The sequence below is a fragment of the Bos grunniens genome, chromosome 10 (genome assembly GCF_055505025.1).
Source record: "Bos grunniens cultivar Pamir isolate PY7600 chromosome 10, Bosgru_T2T1.0, whole genome shotgun sequence".
NCBI classification, from domain to species: domain Eukaryota; kingdom Metazoa; phylum Chordata; class Mammalia; order Artiodactyla; family Bovidae; genus Bos; species Bos grunniens.
In genome coordinates, this window is record NC_141174.1 from 24087420 (window position 1) to 24103969 (window position 16550).

At 47.9% G+C, this 16550-nt stretch overlaps 1 pseudogene; it reads right to left on the minus strand.

Moving 5' to 3' along the window:
- Nucleotides 1–553: 553 nt before the first annotated feature.
- LOC147364152 (small ribosomal subunit protein eS27 pseudogene) lies at nucleotides 554–784 on the minus strand (annotated as a pseudogene).
- Between the last annotated feature and the right edge of the window lie 15766 nt (nucleotides 785–16550).

Genomic DNA, 16550 nt, shown 5'->3' on the forward strand with positions numbered 1-16550 from the left:
GAGAGCTTGAAAGCCTCCCTGTTCTGCCTTCTTTTGTCCTATTTAGGCCTCCAACAAATTGGATGAGGCCCACCCACATTGGACAGGGCAATCTGCTCGATGGGTCCACTGATTCAAATCTCAGCCAGAAACACAAACATACCCAGGATAATGTTTAACCAGATATCTGGGCATCTCATGGCTCAGTCAAGCTGACACATAAAATTAACCAAGCCAGGACTTTAGGAACCTTGTCTATTGAGCCTACTGGAGAAGCTGGCACTGAGGATTTAGGGAGTAAGTTACACATGGCCCTTTCCTTGGCGTTACTGCTTTGTAAATGGAACCTACAGAAGAGATAGCTCTGAGCATATGGTGGTTACCTGGGCTCACTGCCAGGGGTCTTGAGCCTGGGGGCTGGAGCCCAGGCATTTTAATCTCTAGCTGGGCAGAATAAGAAAGAAAGGGAGTCAAGGTCTTGGAGGACTGGCTTTTCATCTGTCTTTTTCTCTTTTTTCGTATGCAAAATGTGTTTATTGGGATGGTTTTCCATTCACCTTGGCATAGGGTGCTTTCAGTGGTGCTTCCATCTGAAGGAGCATCCTTCTGGAAGCTTGTTTTTCCTCATAGCCTGGCAGAGGACAATAGAGCAGCCAACACACAAAACTACTGTTTATGCATGGCTAAAAGTGGTGGTGATTGAATAGCATCCTGGGCATTTCACATCCACGAAATAAGAACCAGGCGTTTCTTCCTGTGTTTTCTATTCTGGAGAGGGATGAAGGAGATCCTTGGCGAGAGGCATGTTCTTGTGGCGAGGTCATCACCACCAGAAAGGACTTCATCTCTCTTTTGTCACAAACCACTTCTATCCTTAAGACACTAAAACAGTTAAGATCAATATTCTGCCGTCGTTCCCCCCATTCTATTTTACTGACCCACTTGCCAGATGGGGACAGTAAGGCCTCGAGAAGGGTGTCCATTGGCTCAGTGTGTCAAGGCAGGGGGAGAAGTAGAATCGCAGCACGGGGACAAAGTAGAAGATTCGTGGAGTGTGTCTACCATGCCCTAGACCTAACCTGGGAGTGGGGCAAGGTGAGTGAGACAGGGATTCCACAGTTAAGATTTTCAGGGCAAATCCTCCCTGTCTGTATATTTAAAACACAGGCCACAGTCCATGCATCCAAGGCCCATTTCATGTAGCTTTACATCCACATCAAGGAAGTTCAATCTTTGAGAAAATAAACACTGACCCAGCTTCAAACAAGTCAGCCCTTCTGCTATTTATTTTTAGTTCTCTGGATGTGTGCAGATTGTCAACAACACAGTAAAGAAAATGCAGAAAGGCATAACTACTCAGCCAATAAGTCCTGTCTCAAAGGCTCCTGGGGACAGTGTGTTATGATGACCTTTGCTAGGGAGGTAACTCTGTCCCTGAGGAAGAAGTGAGATGGGTTTAATGTGGGGTAGATTAGACATTCCAGGCTGGTGCCTCCTGAGAAAAGGCGTGAGTCAGGGTGAGTGAGGCAAAGTCTGGGTCCTCAGGGACTGATCAGAATGAGGAGTCTCTGTGTGTGTGTATATGAGGGTGCAGATGAACGTGTTGTATGTGTGTTTGTGTGTGGGGGGATGGGGTGTGTATGTTGGAGGGGTGGGGCGGGATGGAGGCTAGGAATCTGGGCAAGTCTAATGATGGGTTTTGAACCAGAGAGGGGAAACTCTGGTTGTGTTCAGTTCAGTTCAGTTGCTCAGTTGTGTCTGACGCTTTGCGACCCCACGAACCGCAGCACGCCAGGCCTCCCTGTCCATCACCAACTGCCAGAGTTTATCCAAACTCATGTCCATTGAGTCAGTGATGCCACCCAACCATCTCATCCTCTGTCGTCCCCTTCTCCTCCTGCCCTCAATCTTTCCCAGTGTCAGGGTCTTTTTAAATGAGTCAGCTCTTCGCATGAGGTGGCCAAAGTACTGGAGTTTCAGCTTCAACATCAGTCCTTGCAATGAACACCCAGGACTGATCTCCTTTAGGATGGACATGTTGGATCCCCTTGCAGTCCAAGGGACTCTCAAGAGTCTTCTCCAACACCACAGTTCAAAAGCATCAATTCTTCAGTGCTCAGCTTTCTTTATAGTCCAACTCATACACGACCACTGGAAAAACCATAGCCATGACTAGATGGACCTTTGTTGACAAAGTAATGTCTCTGCTTTTTAATATGCTGTCTAGGTTGGTCATAACTTTCCTTCCAAGGAGTAAGCATCTTTTAATTTCATAGCTGCAGTCACCATCTGCAGTGATTTTGGAGCCCCCCAAAATAAAGTCAGCCACTGTTTCCCCATCTATTTCCCATGAAGTGATGGGACCAGATGCCATGATCTTAGTTTTCTGAATGTTGAGCTTTATGCCAACTTTTTCACTCTCCTGTTTCACTTTCATCAAGAGGCTCTTTAGTTTTTCACTTTCTGCCATAAGAGTGGTGTCATCTGCATATCTGAGGTTATTGAGATTTCTCCCGGAAATCTTGATTCCAGCTTATGCTTCTTTCAGCCCAGTGTTCCTCATGATGTACTCTGCATAGTACACATGATGTACTGTCCATATGTAGAGTCTTCTCTTATGTTGTTGGAAGAGGGTGTTTGTTATGACCAGTGCATTCTCTTGGCAAAACTCTATTAGTCTTTACCCTGCTTCATTCTGTACTCCAAGGCCAAATTTGCCTGTTACTCCAGGTGTTTCTTGACTTCCTACTTTTGCATTCCAGTCCCCTATAATGAAAAGGACATCTTTTTTGGATGTTAGTTCTAGAAGGTCTTGTAGGTCTTCATAGAACCGTTCAGCTTCAGCTTCTTCAGCATTACTGTTCGGGGCATAGACTTGGATTACCGTGATATTAAATGGTTTGCCTTGGAAACCAACAGAGATCATTCTGTCATTTTTGAGACTCCATCCAAGTACTGCATTTCGGACTCTTTTGTTGACATGATGGCTACTCCATTTCTTCTAAGAGATTTCTGTCCTTAGATATAGATATAATGGTCATCTGAATTAAATTCACCCACTCCAGTCCATTTCAGTTCGCTGATTCCTAGAATGTCGACATTCACTCTTGCCATCTCCTGTTTGAACACTTCCAATTTGCCTTGATTCATGGACCTGACATTCCAGGTTCCTATGCAATATTGCTCTTTACAGCATCAGACCTTGCTCCTATCACCAGTCACATCCACAACTGGGTATTGTTTTTGCTTTGGCTCCATCCCTTCATTCTTTCTGGAGTTATTTCTCCACTGATCTCCAGTAGCATATTGGGCACCTACCAACCTGGGGAGTTCATCTTTCAGTGTCCTATCTTTTTGCCTTTTCATACTGTTCATGGGGTTCTCAAGGCAAGAATACTGAAGTGGTTTGCCATTCCCTTCTCCAGTGGACCACATTCTGTTAGACCTCTCCACCATGACCCGTCCGTCTTGGGTGGCCCCACACGGCATGGCTTAGTTTCATTGAGTTAGACAAGGCTGTGGTCCATGTGATCAGATTGGCTAGTTGTCTGTGATTGTGGTTTCAGTCTGTCTGCCCTCTGATGCCCTCTCTCAGCGCCTACCATCTTACTTGGGTTTCTCTTACCTTGGATGTGGGGTATCTCTTCACGGCTGCTCCAGGAAAGCGCAGCCACTGCTCCTTACCTTGGACGAGGGGTATCTCCTCTTGGCTGGTGCTCATGATGTACTCCTCTCTTCTGGTTGTGATGGGGGTCTATTTCCAGTGATTTCATGAACATTCAAAGCTTTTTTTCCTGTCAAGAGTCTATTTCTCCTTTTTTCTAGTTGGAAGTCTTTTTGAATTTCTCTTTTGCTTAAGGCAAAAGAAAGTGAAAGAGTCCTAAATGAGCCACGAAAGAGTCCAGTGAGAAAAGCATTGGCCTGGGAGTTAGGACACTCAGGTTCCAGCCCTGGCTCTGTCACAAACCACAAAACTTGTGACCTTGGGCAAGTCACTCCTTCCCCTTATCTCAGTTTCCCCATTTGTAAAAAAGACCAGTGGTTTTCAGATTTGGGGTTTCATGAACCAGTATGGATCATCACCAGTCACATCCACCAGTATGGATCATCAAACAGTCACATCACCAAAAACTATCACCAACATTTTATAAAAGAAAGACTATTTCAACACCAAATGTCTGAAGGATGAAAATCTCAAAGTTGAAAAATGGAGTAAATTTAGATTTAAGAAAAACCAACTAGTTGTTATTTTTTTCCCATATTGCCCTATCCTGGAGAAAACAGCATTGTAGACATCCACCTCTGATGCCTAGAGTTTGGTGACTATTGAATTTCACATGCTCCCAGATCCATCTTCAAGCTCTTATGTGGTAGGATGGATGAATCTTTCAGCTTTGCACCTTTGTCCAGAATTATCAGTTCTGTGAATAGTCATTCATTTCTTCTTTTGATGAGAAAATGGAAGCATCTACCACAGTAAAGAGACATTTCACCCTAAGTCATGCTGATGAAAACCTACTGCTCCTACTATTAATACTGCTACTACCATTATTGCTATCACTGCTGCTAAAGAAGGCTGAGCACTGAGGAATTTATGCTTTTGAACTGTGGTTCTGGAGAAGGCTCTTGAGAGTCCCTTGGACTGCAAGGAGATCAAACCAGTCAATCCTAAAGGAAATCAATCCTGAGTACTCCTTGGAAGGACTGAGGCTGAAGCTGAAGCTCCAAAATTCGGCCATCTGATGTCCTCACATCTGAATCATTGGAAAAGACCTTGATGCTGGAAAAGATTGAAGGCAGGAGGAGAAGGGGGCAACTGAGGATAAGATGGCTAGATAACATCACTGAGTCAATAAACATGAGTTTGAGCAAACTCTGGGAGATAATGGGGGACAGAAGAGTCTGGTGTGCTCCAGTCAATGGGGTCACAAAGAGTCAGACACAACTCAGTGACTGAACAACTTTTACTACTTCTGTTATTACTGCTGGTACTACCACTGCTGCTTCTGTTACTATAGCTGCCGCCTCTGCCGCCGCCGCTGCTGCTGCTGCTGCTAAGTCGCTTCAGTCGTGTCTGACTCTGTGAGACCCCATAGATGGCAGCCCACCAGGCTCCCCCGTCCCTGGGATTCTCCAGGCAAGAGTACTGGAGTGGGGTGCCATTCCCTTCTCTAATGCATGAAAATGAAAAGTGAAAGTGAAGTCTCTCAGTCGTGTCCAACTCTTCGTGACCCCATGAACTGCAGCCCACGAGGCTCCTCCACCCATGGGACTCTCCAGGCAAGAGTACTGGAGTGGGTTGCCATCGCCTTCTCTTCTACCATTACTGCTACTATTGCTACTACTCTGCTACCACTACCATCACTGCTGCTGCTGCTACTAAAATATGAACAAGAGCCTGTTCCTGACACTATTTTAAACACTTTATATACTTAGTGTTTAACAAGCTAACTCACTTAAGTTTCACAGCAACCCCATGAGATAGAAATGATTTTTATTTGCATTTTGCAGGTAAGTTCACTAAGGCACAGACCAAAAATGAAGTCACAAAGTAATATTCAGTTGACCTTGGACTTGCCTAACTCTGCAGAGGTCAGATTAAAAGTGTGTGTGTGTCTAAAACTTGACGTATGTAGATGAAAACTCATTGTCCAGACCCTATAATTTCCCACCTGTCTTGGGGAAACTGGCACCTGTCCTTGTCCCTTTATGGATGTTCTTCATCAGTCAATGTTCAACAGCAACACAATAACACCAGCGAGCATTTACAGTGATGCTAAGGGTAAGTAAGGCCCTTGGCCTCCATAATCTCGTTTTATCCTCTCAAGAGTCCCATAGGAAAGGGGTTTAATGTTTCCCTTTTGAAGGTGACATGGCTGCAGCTTAGAGACTGACCTGCCAACATCACACAGCTAGCTGGGTTTGGAACTGAGGTCCTCCTGACTCTAAAGCCCCCATTCCTAACCCCCTCCCCCCGGAGAAGGGAAAGGCAACCCACTCCCGTATTCTTGTCTGGAGAATTCCATGGACAGAGGAGCCTGGCAGGCTACACTCCATGTCATAGAGTCAGACATGACTGAGCAACTAACACACAAAATAAAGGGGGGATTGTGTTCCATTTTGTAGTCAGAAATGTAAATTTCTCAGAGAAGGGAAGTAATGGGCCCAGCCAGGTAGGAGCTGAAACCAACACCCAGCCCTGTCTCTGCTTCCTAGGTTCCTGCCCCAGAGTAAGAGCACCCCACCCTTTAGATGCTGACCAGGAAGGGGCACTGGAAAAAGCATTAGGGATGGGACAAAATATCTTGGAGCCAGAGCCTCCTGTCCTGGGAGTGGTCACCAAGGTGCCTCAAAGTGGCCTTGGCGAGGTGTTTGGGAAGGGGTTTCATAGCTGGACTAGGAAAGAGAGAGCCAGGCTGGGTGCAGAAGGACCCAAACTGGCTCCTTGTTGTCATCTCTCAGCACCGACTCTTGACTCATTGGGCCCAGTCTGCTTCTCTCAGCCTGGAAAACGACGTTCACAGACCTCGTTCATAGCCTGTGAGGTTCACAGCCTCTCACAGGAGAGGCTGGTAAGGAACATGGGGTAATGACTTCCTTGACTTTGGAGTCAGGACAAGCCTGAGGATCTCGTCCTGTCCCCAACCCCCACTCCCTGTCGCCCTCCCTCTTAAGGTCCTCCCCACCTTGGTGACTGGCACCACCCACCGTCAAGTGGCTCAAGCTGCAAGTCTGAGATTCAGTCTCAATTCCTCCCCACCCCTCACTCCAGGGTCCAACAAGCTCCACCCCTTCCCCTCCTCTCCACCAGCGAGTCTATGCAACATCCTCTCTCACCTGGACACTGCAGAGGTTCCTAAGTGCTCTCATTTTTTCCACTGTAGCCCCTGAAGCCTATTCTCAGACCTACAGCCACAGTGCGGCTTGAACATTTAAACCAGATCATGTCACTTGGTTAAAAGCCTTCAATGATCTCCCATTTTACATAGACAAAAAAACAAATTCCTCAACTTGGCCTGACTGGTCTGGCCCCTGCCCATCCAAGCATCTTAAGCCACAGGTCTTGCCCTCACTCAGCGAACCCCAGCACTGATGAACCTGCAATTCCTGGAACCCACCAAGCCCTTTTCTTCCTCAGGGCCTTCTGATCCCTTGGCAGGTTCTGTTCCCAGTCAACAGCTTCGGGTCACCCAGGCTCAACTCAGCAGGGGCGTCCCTGACCCTCCTTTCTGAAACAGAATTCCACTTTATTTTATACCACAGCACCTGTTTATTTCCTTCTGAGCACTCATTACAATATAAATGTCATTTCGTGACTTTGCTGACTTGTTTATCTTCTGCCGCCTCCACCAGACTATAATTTCCTTGAAGGCAGGGGGTCTGTCTGTTCTCGGTTGTAGCTTCCTAGCACAGCATTTGGTACTCAACTGCTTCTGGATGGAAGATGAAAAGTCCATTCTGAAAGTCACAATAGTGTCTCTCTCGCCCCTCCGGCTTCTGCTCCTCTGTTCTCTCCCTTGAGGGGCTGGCTCACTGCACAAGAGGCTGGCAAAGTACAGAATCTACCCTCTGGGCTGGTTTCTGAACCTGTGGGAAAGACCTCCAAAAGGGCTGAAGGTGACAGAGAGGTTATAGGGTGTTGGATGGAGGCTGGGAACAAAGTGACAACTCCCAGTACCGACTCTGGTGTCCTGAGTCAGCTGTCTTTCCCCAGCCTGGTCTCCTTCATGCAAAAGGAGCTCCTCTGCTGAACCATACACGGATGCCCAAGACTGGGTACCACCTAGAGGACACAGCTGTGAGATAGCCAGATTCGGGTGAGGACTGGTATTTCAGGGCCAGGGAACACATGCGCTAGTATGAAAGGAGGAATTTGTACTCCCTCGGGGCTGCAGAACATCAAGATTCGAATCTTAGGTATGTCGCTGAGCAAAGTCTGGCTCCCACTATTCCCTGGCTGTTCCATAACGGGTTCCCCCGTCCCACGCAGGCGCCTGGTGTCCTGGGCATTTGCCCAACCTTCTTAAGGGAGGTTGGCCAACCTTGACCAGACAGCAGTTTCTTGTGACATCCATAGATCTTGGCAAGAAGCCCCAAGGCTCCGGGCAAGAATGGATATGTTGGTTCCAGGAAGGCGGCTTCTGTGGGAAGCAGATCTCTAGTGGCATTTCTGTACCTCGGGGATCAGCCCACTGGGAAGTAAGCCCCCTGGGAGCCACAGATGCTCAGAACTGCATTAGCAACTCACCCCATCAGACCTGTCTCCCTTCCTCACCCTGAAAAGGGAATATCTAACAGTCTCCAACAAGCTGCCTGCTAAGCTCTCCCTGCCCCCACCCCCAGTTTGTTGCAAAAATGTGTCTTAATGAGAGGACTACATCCCCGCAGCCGCAAACACTAGACACAGCCAAGGAAGCAGTGGGGTGACAGTCAGTGGGATGTGAGGCATTGGATCGAATCCAAGGCAGAAAGGGCCTGTTATTGCCCAGAGGCTGGGGTCCAAGGGAAGAAAGGGAGAGGGGGTGACATCCAGGCAGGAATGGCTCGAGGCAGGAACCATGGAGATTCTTGGTCAACGTTTGTTTTTTTCAACTGGGGTACAGTTGCCTTACAGTGCTGCGTTTGCTTCTGCTGTACATCGACATGAATCAGCTATGTGCATACATATAGCCGCTCCCTCTTGGGCCTCCCTCCCAGCCTCCCCTCATCCCACCCTTCTAGGTCATCACAGAGCACCAGGCTGAATTCCCTATGAGACACAGCACTTAACTTTTCGAGTGCCCTTCATGGGAGTTTGACGAATCAGTGAAAAACTTGTATGACCACGATGAATCTTGTAAACACTGTCTAAAACAAAACACAACATGACGAGCGCCAAGGGCATCAGCGATTTTACCCTGTTGTGGCCACTGTTCTGTGGGCGTCTCACGTGGGGCGTGGGCTGCCCATGGGCTTTGAGTCCTCCGCAGTCATCACTGAGCCTTCTATCCAGCTTTATGCAGGCACAGGGTCTGTCACCTGAAACGCTGTCTCGTCCTCTCAATGTTCCCGTGGTCTGCAGTTTGCTTTCCGTTCGGTGGTTCTTAAATTTCAGTGTCGTTATGAGTCATCTGGCCTGCTTGATAAAATGAATATTCCCAGGTGCCCTTCAGAGATTCTGATGAAGGAGGTCTGAAACATGGCCCCCAAATCTGCATTTGGACGAGCCTCCTAGATGATTCTGCTGTAGAGGAGCCTAAGACCCCGCTTCAAGGAGTACTAAGAAATCACTATGCAAGTGATTGCTATCTATTGCTTTCTATTTAAATAATACTGCAATGAAGATCTGGTAGAAATAATGTTTTTCCTTTTGCATAATTTTCTTTAGACATTTTCTTAAAAGAAAGAATACAGAATCAAAGGCTAGGCATTGTTTTGTAGTTTTTCCCAAATTAGTCTCAAGGGAATTTGAATAATTAAACATTAACTTTTAGCCTTTAAATTGATTTTTGTAGCAATATAAAAGTTGTCCATATTGCAAGTTCAAGATTTATAATGGAGCTGGTCATTTTTCGATGTAAGGCTTTGTGTGTAAACTATCCACTCATTTCCTTTGACTGCTTCTCAAAAAAGGAGCAGGATCCTGGCCTTTTATAGTTACATCAATTCCTTAGCTATTTTGGATAGAAAGCTTTATTTGCCACGTATATTTCCCCCTCTTCTGTGGCTTTCGTTTTTGTGTTGGCTTTATTACATTCTGTGGCACAAAAGGCTTTTAACAACACATTTGGATCCATCCATCCTGTCCCTGATATCTCTTTCATCAATAGTCAAAATGTTTTCTCCTCATCACAGTTGAAACACATTTGCTTTTCCATTTCCTACTCTGGCTTTTTATGGCCCATTTGAAATGTATTGTAGTACATGGTGTGAAAAATATGGATATAAGCTAATTCTGATCCATGCTGATATCCCAGGATTTAGATGATATTTGTAAAATAGTGATTCTTTCTAATAGCCTTGTGCTGACACCCAGTCACCTTACATCAAGTCCTTAAATAACTTCAGTCTCTTTCTGTAAAGTCTATTCCATTCCCCTGGGCAGTTTCTCTTGTCTTTACCCCAGTAGAATATAGTAATGACTGTCTGGTTATTTTGTTGTTCTTTAGTCACTAAGTCATGTCTGCCTCTTTAGTGACTGGCCAGGCTCCTCCATCCCTCTATCCATGGGATTTCCCGGGCAAGAACACTGGAGTGGGTTGCCATTCTCTTCTCCAGGGGATCTTCCTGACCCAGGGATAGAACCTGTGTCTTTTGATTGGCAGGCAGATTCTTTACCACTGAGTCACCAGGGTAGTGGTTATTTTCAATTCAGTTCAGTTCAGTCGCTCAGTCGTGTCCGACTCTTTATGACCCCATGAATCACAGCACGCCAGGCCTCCCTGTCCATCACCAACACCCAGAGTTCACTGAGACTCATGTCCATCAAGTCAGTGATACCATCCAGCCATCTCATCCTCTGTCATCCCCTTCTCCTCCTGCCCCCAATCCCTCCCAGCATCAGAGTCTTTTTCAATGAGTCAACTCTTCGCATGAGGTGGCCAAAGTATTGGAGTTTCAGCTTTAGCATCATTCCTTCCAAAGAAATCCCAGGGCTGATCTCCTTCAGAATGGACTGGTTGGATCTCCTTGCAGTCCAAGGAACTCTCAAGAGTCTTCTCCAACACCACAGTTCAAAAGCATCAATTCTTTGGCACTCAGCTTTCTTCACAGTCCAACTCTCACATCCATACATGACCACTGGAAAAACTATAGCCTTGACTAGACGGACCTTTGTTGGCAAAGTAATGTCTCTGCTTTTCAATATGCTGTCTAGGTTGGTCATAACTTTCCTTCCAAGGAGTAACCATCTTAATTTCATGGCTGCAGTCACCATCTGCAGTGATTTTGGAGCCCAAAAAAATAAAGTCTGACACTGTTTCCACTGTTTCCCCATCTATTTCCCATGAAGTGATAGGACCAGATGCCATGATCTTCATTTTCTGAATGTTGAGCTTTAAGCCAACTTTTTCACTCTCCTCTTTCACCTTCATCAAGAGGCTTTTTAGTTCCTCTTCACTTTCTGCCATAAGGGTGGTGTCATCTGCATATCTGAGGTTATTGATATTTCTCCCAGCAATCTTGATTCCAGCTTGTGCTTCTTCCAGCCCAGCGTTTCTCATGATGTACTTTGCATGTAAGTTAAATAAGCAGGGTGACAATATATTAGGGATCAAACACCCTCTGCTTGGGCTTCCCTGGTGGCTCGGCTGGTAAAGGATCAGCCTGCAATGCAGGAGACCCCGGTTGGATTCCTGGGTGGGGAAGTTCCCCTGGAGAAGGGATAGGCCACTCCAGTATTCTTGGACTTCCTTGGTGGCTCAGACAGTAAAGAATCCACCTGCAATGGGGAGACCTGGGTTCCATCCTTGGATTGGGAAGATCCCTGGAGGAGGGCATGGCAACCCACTCCAGTAGCCTTGCCTGGAGAATCCCCATGGACAGAGGAGCCTGGAGGGCTACAGTTCATGGGGTCGCAAAGAGTCAGACACGATTGAGCAACTAAGCACAGCACTGCACAGCACTCTCAGCTTGGATATCCCTTGATGGGCTAAACAGTACATTTAGTCATCTGCCATTCAGCATAAATGAGTTTCTCAGATGAGCCAGTGTTATAGTAGAACCCGAGAAAATAAGAACTGAAATTGGATGGGGCGGGCCAGTCCTAGCAGGCGTTCTGTGGGGGACAGCCTCTGCGTGGGGCTGGCGGGGGCAGACAGGAAGCTCTGAGTGAGTTCGGGGCGTGCGTGGGGATTGCAGAGAGCAAGGAAGCAAGCCTCCAGCAAAAGTGGCCTACTTGAGCTTCGCCTCCGAGCCTCTAGGTCCGTGGTTGGGGGCGTCTCCGCAGGGCTGCCCCTCTTGTCCTCATCTTGGCACACCAAGGTGTGCCTTCCGCGCGGAAACCATCTCAACCGCGTGGGACTCGGCTGCCCCCTAGCGGCCACGAGGCAGAAGCTCTTCTCATAATAGAAAACGCAATTTTTAAATAGCGTTTGGATAGTGCATTCGTTACAAGGCACTATCACAAACATCAGAGTGCAGGCTTTCTGCTTGAGTACGCCCCCTACCTCCTATTGTCTTCAGCCATTTTTTAAAATATAAATTTATTTAAATTGGAGGCTAATTACAATATTGTATTGGTTTTGCCATACATCGACATGAATCCGCCACGGGTGTACACGTGTTCCCCATCCTGAACCCCCCTCCCACCTTCCTCCCCATACCATCCCTCTGGGTCATCCCAGTGCACCAGCCTCGAGCATCCTGTATCATGCATCACCTCCCATACTCCATCTTTCCGATTCCCTTGACTCATTTAGTTTCTCCTTATAAGTGAAAAAGGCTCCTGGCGCCCAGAGAAGCGTGCAGAGTTCCGACTGCTCCAGGACCTGGGGTCCTTGCTCCAGCCAGAGGACTGGAGAGCGCAGCTGGAAAATGACGGCCTCTCCGCTCCGCTTGCCTGCCCCCTCCCCTCTTCTCATGGTGGTCCTGGCCCCCTAGACACACCTCAGGCCTAGGATTCTAGAATTGCTCGGAGTTGTCTTTGCTTCCAAGATTGAATGAACCTCGGGAGTCTGCAGACTTTCAAGTCCTCTTTACTCTGGACTCCCCCACCCAAACCAGCACCCAGCCTGCCCTTTCTCTGCTGCTGCTGAAGGTAATCCCACTTGGCCATTTGAGGGGCTGACTGATTACCCTCATAGTGAAGGGGGCAGCAGATAATGAAACCTTTGGCAAAGCTAGTTACATGAGAGCCCATACTTTTTTTTTTTACACATCAGAGGTTTTTTTTTTTTTTTTAATTTATTTTTGGTTGTGCTGGGTCTTTGTTGATGCAAGAGGGCTTTCTCTAGTTGTGGCGTGCAGGGGCCACTCTAGTTGCAATGCATGGGCTTCTCATCGCGGTGGCTTCTCTCATTGCAAAGTACCGGCTCTAGGGTGCATGGGCTTCAGTAGTTGTGGCACTCGGGCTCAGCTGCCCCTCGGCTCATGGGATCTTCCCAGACCAGGGTCTAAACCCGTGTCCCTTGCATTACAATGTGATTCTTTACCACTGGACCACCAGAGAAGCCCCCTCTCGTACTTTCAAAGGTCTCACAGCCATGGCCCCCATCTTTGGTTCCTAACTCTGCTGAGACCATTGAAAACCCCAAGGGCAAAGTTCAATCTTCTTCCCTCCTCAGGAGCTTGGCTGAGATGCTCTCAGACCCAACAATTTTCTCCCTTGTGTGAAGAATGTCCTAGAGGCCACTGCTCTGATGATCTTTCCACAGGAAAAGGTAATCTGAGTCATACTGAACATTCTAGATGTTTGATGTGGAGTGTATTTTGGTTTGGGATGTGTTATTTTGAGAAACCACTTAGAGACATCTTGTTTGGGGCAGCATAAGCCAACCATTAAAATGGTTTCATCTGAATATGAAACTTTGTCTCCCCAGGCAAGGCAAAGCGGTTGAGCCAGTTGGGATGATGTCCCTCCTCCCAAAGTGGGACTTGGGAAGAATTAGGGCAATGGGAGCGGGGATGCAATGGAGGGAAGCTGGGCTAGGACCACAGGGGACCAAGTCCCAAGCACACGAAGGGGTCACAACAGTGGGCACAGCCTTCCTGATCTGATGGTGCCCTGAGAGCCAGCCTGACCCTGTCAGCTTTGCCCCCAATGCCCTTCAGCAGCTTGGGACCCAAGACTGAGGAGGGTGCCGGATGCTGAGAACGGACATGGGAAGGAAGATGGGGCTGGGAGACTGGTTCTACTGCCTTCTCTCTTAATTACCCCCAATATATCAGCTTGTCTCCCCTGCCTGGTGCTGAGCATTCAATTCCATTGGAGCATAACAGCTGAGAAGAGGGGAATTTAAAATCCTGGAATTGCTCCAACTATTGCCGGAGCCATCAGAAACAGCCTCCAAGGGCTCCCTTGCGCTCAGATGCTTCTGAGTAGACTGACGGCCTCACACTCGCTCCCTGGGAGGAACAACACACACTGAGATGGAGGAAACTGCTGGGACCTGAGCAAAGCTGCGTTGGCACAAACCTTAGTATCCACACTCTTCCCTTTTTTTGCAGAGCCCTCCGACTGTGCCAATATTTGCCACAACTCTCTCCAGCCTTTTCTTAGACTGACCACTTCCTCTTTCCTGTGCTACCCCACTTTCCCTCTGGGTTCCCCAGTCTGGCAATGGGCACAGCCCTTCCCCGCTCTGTGGCCCCTCCCCACCCCTCTCTCTTGGCCCCCTTAAGGGCTCTCCATTCTATGGGCACCAAGAGAGCCTGGACTGCGCTCGGGGCTGGTAGAGGAAATTCCTATAGTACAGTCTCTGTTTCGAAGAAGCGGGTTGGGGAGGAAACGGAAGGGGTGGTCATGGGTCAGGAAAGAACTACATTGCCATGCTGTAAGTACTATCCTAGAGGTTTATATAGACAGCTGCTTAGTTTTGTAAATTCAATCCTGGAAACAAATACCTTCCCAACCCCTTTTTGCCCCTTTCCATCCAGTTTGGGACACTGTTTTGAGAGACTGTGATGTTTGTTGCTGCAAATACACTGACGATGACAGGGCAGAAAAAGTGGGACTAGCCTGGCTTTCCATGGCAGCATTAAGCCACTGAATCAACTCTGAAACCATCTGTCCTAAGGTTTGTTGTTAAGTAATAAAAACATCTCCCTAGGGTTTAAGCTAACATTGGTTGACTTTTTGGTTACTTGCAACCCAAAGCATTATAACCTATATATATATTTTTTCTGCAAATGAGAGAAGAAAGTTAAGGTGGCATTTGAGAATGGATAAATCACAGTTCTAGTGACCACTCTGGGCAAACCCAAGTTCTTTGTGAAAAGGGGCAGAAAATTCTGTGTAGATGGTGACTAACTTCATCTGTATTGCTTAATGTTTTCAGCCAATATTTATGCAGTGGCATCACAGGCATCACAGTGAGAGGCTAAAAGCAAGAGTAAAACCACATACAGGCCCAGCTCTCGTGAGGCTGAGACTCCAATGAGGGAGGAAGACATTAACCAAAGAGTAATCCTAACAAGTAAATAATTAGAAGCTGAGCTAAGCACATGGAGATGCTGTGAGAACCTACAATGTATACAATGCAAAGTCTGGAACTATTAACAGACCTGAGAAAGTGATCTATAAGCTGGGAGCTGAAGCAGGAAGAGGAGGGGTGAACCAGGCAGAAGCTCGTGAGGCCTGGGGGTACTGGGAGCAGGACCTGCAAGGGCCCTGGGGCAGGAGGGAGCCAGGCTGGCTGGAGAGGCCTGAGAGAAGCAAACTGGAGCTTAAGTGGGTTCGCCTTCAGCGCCTCTCCAGATCTGCCTGCCAGCGTTCTCCATCTTCCCTCCTGCTTCTTTGCCTATTCCACTCGCCCATGCCAGCGCTTCCCCCCCTCCCCCGCGGGCCCCAACCCCTGAACACTCCCACCCCCCACCCCCGACCCCTGCCCTGGAATGCTGTGTCTTCAGGCTTTTTGACTAACGTTTGCCCATTCTGGAACTCCACCCAGACCTGCCTTTCTCTCTAACCCTACCCTTCAAATGACCCTCCTTCCTATCAAAACCCCCTTTGCCTCCCCATAAACCAATCTATCAAAGAATTTTCTTCTTGAAAAGAGAGAGAGCAAGTGAATGAGATTTTGAGAGAGAAAACCAACCTGTCACTGGTAGAATTTGGACAGCATGGAAAGATTTTAGGCAGGAGGCAGGCCCCGGACATGGCACCTCCCACATGCCCTCTCCTGGCTGCTTCCACAAGACACCCGTGGGTGCTGCGTGGGAGATGCAGTTGGGGATGTAGGGGTGTACGGGGGGTGGGGGAAGCGATGCAGGTTGGGCTCTGTGGGTGGGCCGGCTGCTCCCTTCCTCTCCTAGATATACCAGTAGCTTCTCAGTCACTGAACTCAGAGATTTCCTTACCTGGGTTTCTCACAGCAGCTGTGCCCCCAGGCTTTGTGGGAGGGCTGGGCCACCCTTGATGTTGTTATTCTTCAGTTGCTCAGTCGTATCCAACTCCTTGGGACCCCATAGACTGCAGCACGCCAGGCTTCCCTGTCCATCACCATCTCCCAGAACTGGCTCAGACTCATGTCTATTGAGTCCGTGATGCCATCCAACCATCTCATCCTCTGTCATCCCCTTTTCCTCCCGGCTTCAATCTTTCCCAGGATCAGGATCTTTTCTAAGGAGTCAGTTCTTTGCATCAGGTGTCCAAAGTATTGGAGCTTCAGCATCAGTCCTTCCAATGAGTATTCAAAATCGATTTCCTTAGGATTGACTGGTTTGAGTCCTGATGAACTGACTTCAAAAGGCCTAAGGAGCAGAAATGTGGCCCAGTGGGTGGAGCCGGGCTTTGGATCTAGACAGCTGTGGGGGCATGACCTGGCCACCACTAAGCTTTCTGAGCCTCAGTTGCCTCATCAGCAAAAAGTGAGTAAGATTATTTTCTTTACAGAGTTTCTGTGAGGATTTGAAGTAAAAATACATGAAAGAAG